We start from the raw sequence: 5,696 nt of genomic DNA on the forward strand, positions 1-5,696 counted from the left end.
AGCTATAGCTCCCTTTATTTATGTCATGTGAATATGCATATAGATTACAGTGTTACAAGCCATATATATAATATGAGGTTTTAGTTTATTTAAAACCCTAATCCCTGGTTTCTCTCAACAAACAATTATATATACCCATAATTATCTCAACAACCTGATCTATACTCTCAACAACCTATAATATATAGTTATATCTACAACCCATAATTATCTTCATATTTATCTCAACAACCCATAATTATCTCAACAATATGAGCCATATTCAACAGCACGAGTAACATTCTCTTTTTTGCACTTTAAACGGATACGTAGTTGGAAAAAACAAAAAAAAAAATCATAGCTATTTTGATAGGATCAAGAAATTAGTTTCAGAAAATTTAAATATTTAAATTAAAGGAATTAATTTTAGTAGGGATTTTCTTCTAAGTATTATTTGGTTAAGTTTTTTTTATCCTTTAAGCCCTTTATCATACTACTCATTACTAATATTATATGTACACTCATTGAGAGATTTGAGAGAGATAAATGAATGTTATTTTGATTTTTTAAATAGTTTTCATGTTCTTTCCCCTTTCATTACAGAAAACCTAATTTTATAGTTTTGATAGGAAAATTATAATGTTATATTTGTGAGAGTCCTAAATAAGGGCAACTCCAGGGTCCCCCCCGTCTAGAGCGATGTCGCTCAGGCGACATCCACACAAAACACGGGGGGATCGCTCTAGGGACAAATAACATGTACAGTACCATTACCTCTAGTGTGAGTCCACAGTGCTCCTCCTAATACACTTGTATCGTCGTTGACACCTCTTTTTTAGGCATTTCGATACACCTCTTCTTAGGTATTTCGATTTCAACGAGACACCTCTTCAGGTGCATTTCGATATGAGTAAGTCAGACCCTTTCTCGAACCAAAGGATCATGATACCATTTGTTGGGAGAGTTTTTCACTATGGAGCATTGATACATAGTGTTAGACTAGACACCTTTATGGGAGACACACCACTTATTCACCCAAAACCTTAAGGTCATAGGTGAGTGAGTTCTCTTACTTATAAATATTCAAGTCACCACATTCCTATTCAAGGTGGGACTATTTCCCCACTTACTCACACTTGTATTATTATTCTAACAAATGCCTCAATTGTGTATCCATCTTATGACTTTCCAATACAGTTCAAATTGGAAAAGTCAAAAAGTCCAAAATCATATTTTACAATAATGGGTGTTTCATAATTTCCATAACATGTCATTCAGATGATAATTTCTGCATCTCATTCAAAAAAGAAATTGTCATACAATGATGTTGTTAGTGGTTATTTGGTACAAATATACTTTTATACTGTTAATTTATAGTTTGATTCTTTTTTAAACACTTGTTACGAAAAATGAATGATTATATTTAACTTCCACTATTGGTCAATGATTCTATAGTTGTTATCGTTAGTGAAATGACTTTATCAAAGACTGCTACAAAGTTGTTGTTTGTTGATGATTGCTTGAATCGACGAGATTGCATATGTGAATTCGTTAGCGAGTCATACATACATTTTATAATTGGTTGAGACTAGTAATGGTTAAGTAAAGCTCGGCGTCTACGTATTGTTACAATTATCAAACTAGGTGTACCTGAGGCAGTTAACAGTTAATATGTTTATTTCACTTTGAAGAATATCATGAATAAGATCTTTTAGTTTGATAGTACTGCTTGTTTTTTTAATGCAATTCACACAATTGTCGAATTTATATATAAGACTATTTTTTTCATATCAATGTTGAATGCATAATGATTGATTCTGATGGATATCCTATTTATAGAAAGAGAGATAACATGGATTTTAATTAAAAAGACATTTTATAGCAACCATAATGAAAGGGAAAACTCTGAATATTATGATGAAATAAAATGTATTATGACGGTAGATATTTGTCTGCATGTGAAACTGTGTGCAAAATATTTTCTTTTGATATAGATTACAAAGGGTGCAGTTACCGTGCATAGATAAAAATCTATGCACCATGCATAGATTATTATGGACCCTTGGATCATTTGATCAAATTTTAGACATCAATTGTTATTACTCAATACTCAATACTCACCACTCAATACTCAATACTGGATTAAAAACATGATCCAATGGCTTATGTAGGCTTATGCATGGTGCATAAGTAAAATCTTTATGCATATTAGCCAAAGCCGATTACAAAGAACCATCGATGGAAAGACTATACTTTCATCTGAAATACAAACAACAAGTCCTATTTAAAGATCATGGAGACATTTATGATAAGTTGTTTATAACTATTAAAAGATAGTTAATTTACTCACTCGATATCCAATGTTGTATACAAAGAAATTTTTCAAAATGTGTGACATCAATAATGTCATTAGCATGAAGTCACATGTACTTTGTTTTTTATATATAATTAATATAAATTTATATACTTTTATGTTAATCTTAATCAACTATTTCTTTCCATATAAATTATCATATTAATTATTTTTCTGTTAAAAAAATAATCTTTTATATTTTCTCTCTGCTATCCAATTAATGGATGAACATAAATAAATATAAATATGGTAATTTATATTTAAAAAGTGGTGTATTAATTGTTTCTTATCCTATGCAAGGTTGCATAGGTTAGAAAAATCCTTTTATATATAATTAATATAAATTTATATACTTTTACGTTAATCTTAATCAAATATAGATATTTCAAATCAAACATGTGTGTTCCACATGGTTTGATAATTTAATTAATGATAAATATTAAGTATTATATTACGAATTTTGGGTATCAGAATCTTTGATTCTATTTTTTTGTCAATAAAAGAATATTTATTCTATGATAATCTTAATTTATATATAAAATGTGATATATTATTTTTAAAACAGTTTTTGTCATTACTCATCTATATTTCTTTTTTCTTTTTTAAGATTTTTCCTTGTGCTATCAAGAAAATCTAATATAAAATCTTTAAAAAAATCTAATGAATCTTTGATGTGCCTCAAGATTCTTTCTTTGAAATATTTACAAATATTAAATGAACAACTAAGTCATCTAAAGAATACACACAACACTTTGATATATCTAAGAGACAGATAAACAATAACTCCAATTTACTAATGGTTTCTTGTACCTCCTAAGAGCTAAAAACTATTCAATTGAACTTTAAAAAGGGAGAAATTTGTATCTATAAAATGCTGAAAAAAATATTTATTTATTACATGTAAAAAGGGAAAAAAAATATGGATCAATTTTTAAAATTTAATTATGCTTTGATAATTTTTCCTTCTCTATTTCTTGCAGTCACCCGTAAGTAATTTCAAACATTATTTTTTATTTATTTCTTTATGGTATTCACAATATTTCATTTTCCTATAATAATATTCCTTTATTGTTATTTCACTTGGCAGGATGGAATTGTTATGGTGACAAAGATTGTCCATCACATATGTGTGTCCCTCCTCTATATCTGAAGTGCATTAAATCAACATGTGAGTGCCTTCTTAAGAGATGGTGACCAATTGACCATTTATATTAATAATAATTGTATGTTACTAACAAGTGTATAATTTATTTGTACCTTGATCTATGTTTCTCTTTCATTTTACTAATTTCTTTGAATAACTCAAAATTGTATTATTATTATTATTATTATTATTATATCATACAAGTATATTGTTAATTACCTTCATTCAATAATAAAAGATATTTAAAGTAACAATGCCACAACATGATTTCTTTTAAATGTGATTTTACAACATTATTATAATTAATTTTTATAAAAAAAAATAAAGTCAATATGTGATATGAAGATTACTTTCTTAATCTCTATCAAGCTCAAGCACATAATCAATGTAGGCAAATGGCCTCAACAAAAGTCAACTTAGCTACAACCAAGCACTTGAACTCCAGTGATAAAGGAGCTCCCGCAAAGAATGATACTCAGAAAATATCGAGTTCGATTCCTGATAAAAATAATGTTTGACCAATGTTCATACCTATTTAAGGGATCGACAAATATAATTTTCTAAGATGAGCTTTAAAATGATATAACTATTGCTCGCAAAGATAGTTACTTTTCGGAAGTAAGTATGGAAAATCGTACAAAATGGATCTAGGACTAATGGGCGTAAGGTCACTTGGAGGAATTTAATCAAACTAGTGCCATAATAAAAAGATTCATGAATAATTAAGGAAGAAAGTTCTTTAGCCAAAAGAATTTTCTCCTAATTCTTTTGGGCCTAATATGCTTGCTAACATTACTATCGGGCCCAAAATAAGAGAATCTCTTATCCCACTCCTTTGGGGTTTTTAGGCATTATATGTGTTTCCAAAAATACTCCCTGTTTCCGTAGATATATCTCCAGACACACGTTTTTTACTTAACGTTGGTTTGTTCCGTAGATGCACCTACGCAAGTTTTTTTGTTATGTATCTCCGGAAACATTTGATGTTAAACTCACGCTAGACTCTTCTCCTCCCTCATTCTCAAAACTTTTCATTTTACCAAACTCTCTCAACCTCAAAAATATTTCTTCCACCAAAGTTATTTTTTTCTCTCGAGTTCGACATGGAACATCAATATCAACACACTCCAACTTGTTCGAAGTTCAATTTAATCGATAAGTTTTCGGGTTTCCGAGTCATTTTCGAGTATTTCACGTAATAGAGTTAGAATACACTTTTATGTGTATAAATCATTAGATAGTGTTAGAAACAATGTAGGTATTGTTTGTTGTGTAAAATGGATGATCAAGGCTCAAATTTTGGATTTGCAAGGTTTTGAATAGTACATACGCCATTGTTGCATTTTGGAAGTTGCAGAACGTTTCGTAGGTGCATCTACGAAACAATTAAACATTAGGGTATTTCCGTAGGTGCATCTACAGAATGTTCCGTAGGTGCATTGTTGCGTTAGGGTGCTTCTGTAGCTGTATCTACGGAAGCTTTCCACATGTACATCTACGGAGTTAAAATATGTTTTTTTCTTTTGTTTTTATAACATAATTGTATCTAATTCAAATTTATTTCTTATACCTTGTAGACATTATGGGTGATGGAACGAATTGACTCATACATGGGAGGGTTGCACAACATGCATTCGTGCGACGTGCATAGAGCCAGATAGTGCCATAGGGAGTCAACGCCTCTGTTCTAGCAAAGGCCACAATTGAGGCTACGCCATAGCCTACTCCGGTGCCTAGTGCACATGTGTTGTCCACTTCTACTTCTTCATCCCGGAGGTGTCAGAATGATGGTGAGTGTACATCACAGGCGCCGTCCTCCCGCAGACCTTGTCAAGATATGTTTGTGCCACCTCTAGTTGTTGCTGCCTCTCATGTGCCACCTCCAACCGATGTTGGTTCTCCTATGCCACCTCCAGAGAGTGTTGACCAATTGCGTGAGGACGTTGATGAGCGTTACTCGGGGTTCCCTCCGATTTGTCGCTGCTGACAGGGTACGCCGACCATACCGCCAGACATGTATGGAATGGAGAGATAACATTTAATATTTGTAACATTTATTATTTCTTCATTGAAAATTTATTTTATATTAAGTTTATTTTCATTGGAATTTTTCAAGATAGGTCTCCCCAAAAATTCTATAACCATGGGCAGAAGATATTTGTTTTGGAGCAGCCACAAGAGGCGTGGTTCCAGGATGTCCTTACAGCCTATGGTCTGAAG

General features: G+C 31.3%; 1 long non-coding RNA gene across 1 annotated transcript; it reads left to right on the plus strand.

Annotated features, from left to right (window-relative positions):
- The first annotated feature begins 3,203 nt into the window (after positions 1–3,203).
- On the plus strand, positions 3,204–3,730 carry LOC131657139 (uncharacterized). The gene is made up of 2 exons (XR_009300505.1): positions 3,204–3,318; positions 3,420–3,730. It is a non-coding gene; the product is annotated as an uncharacterized LOC131657139 (long non-coding RNA).
- Positions 3,731–5,696: the final 1,966 nt, after the last annotated feature.

Source organism: Vicia villosa, linkage group LG3 (assembly GCF_029867415.1).
Source record: "Vicia villosa cultivar HV-30 ecotype Madison, WI linkage group LG3, Vvil1.0, whole genome shotgun sequence".
In the NCBI taxonomy this organism is placed as follows: Eukaryota; Viridiplantae; Streptophyta; class Magnoliopsida; order Fabales; family Fabaceae; genus Vicia; species Vicia villosa.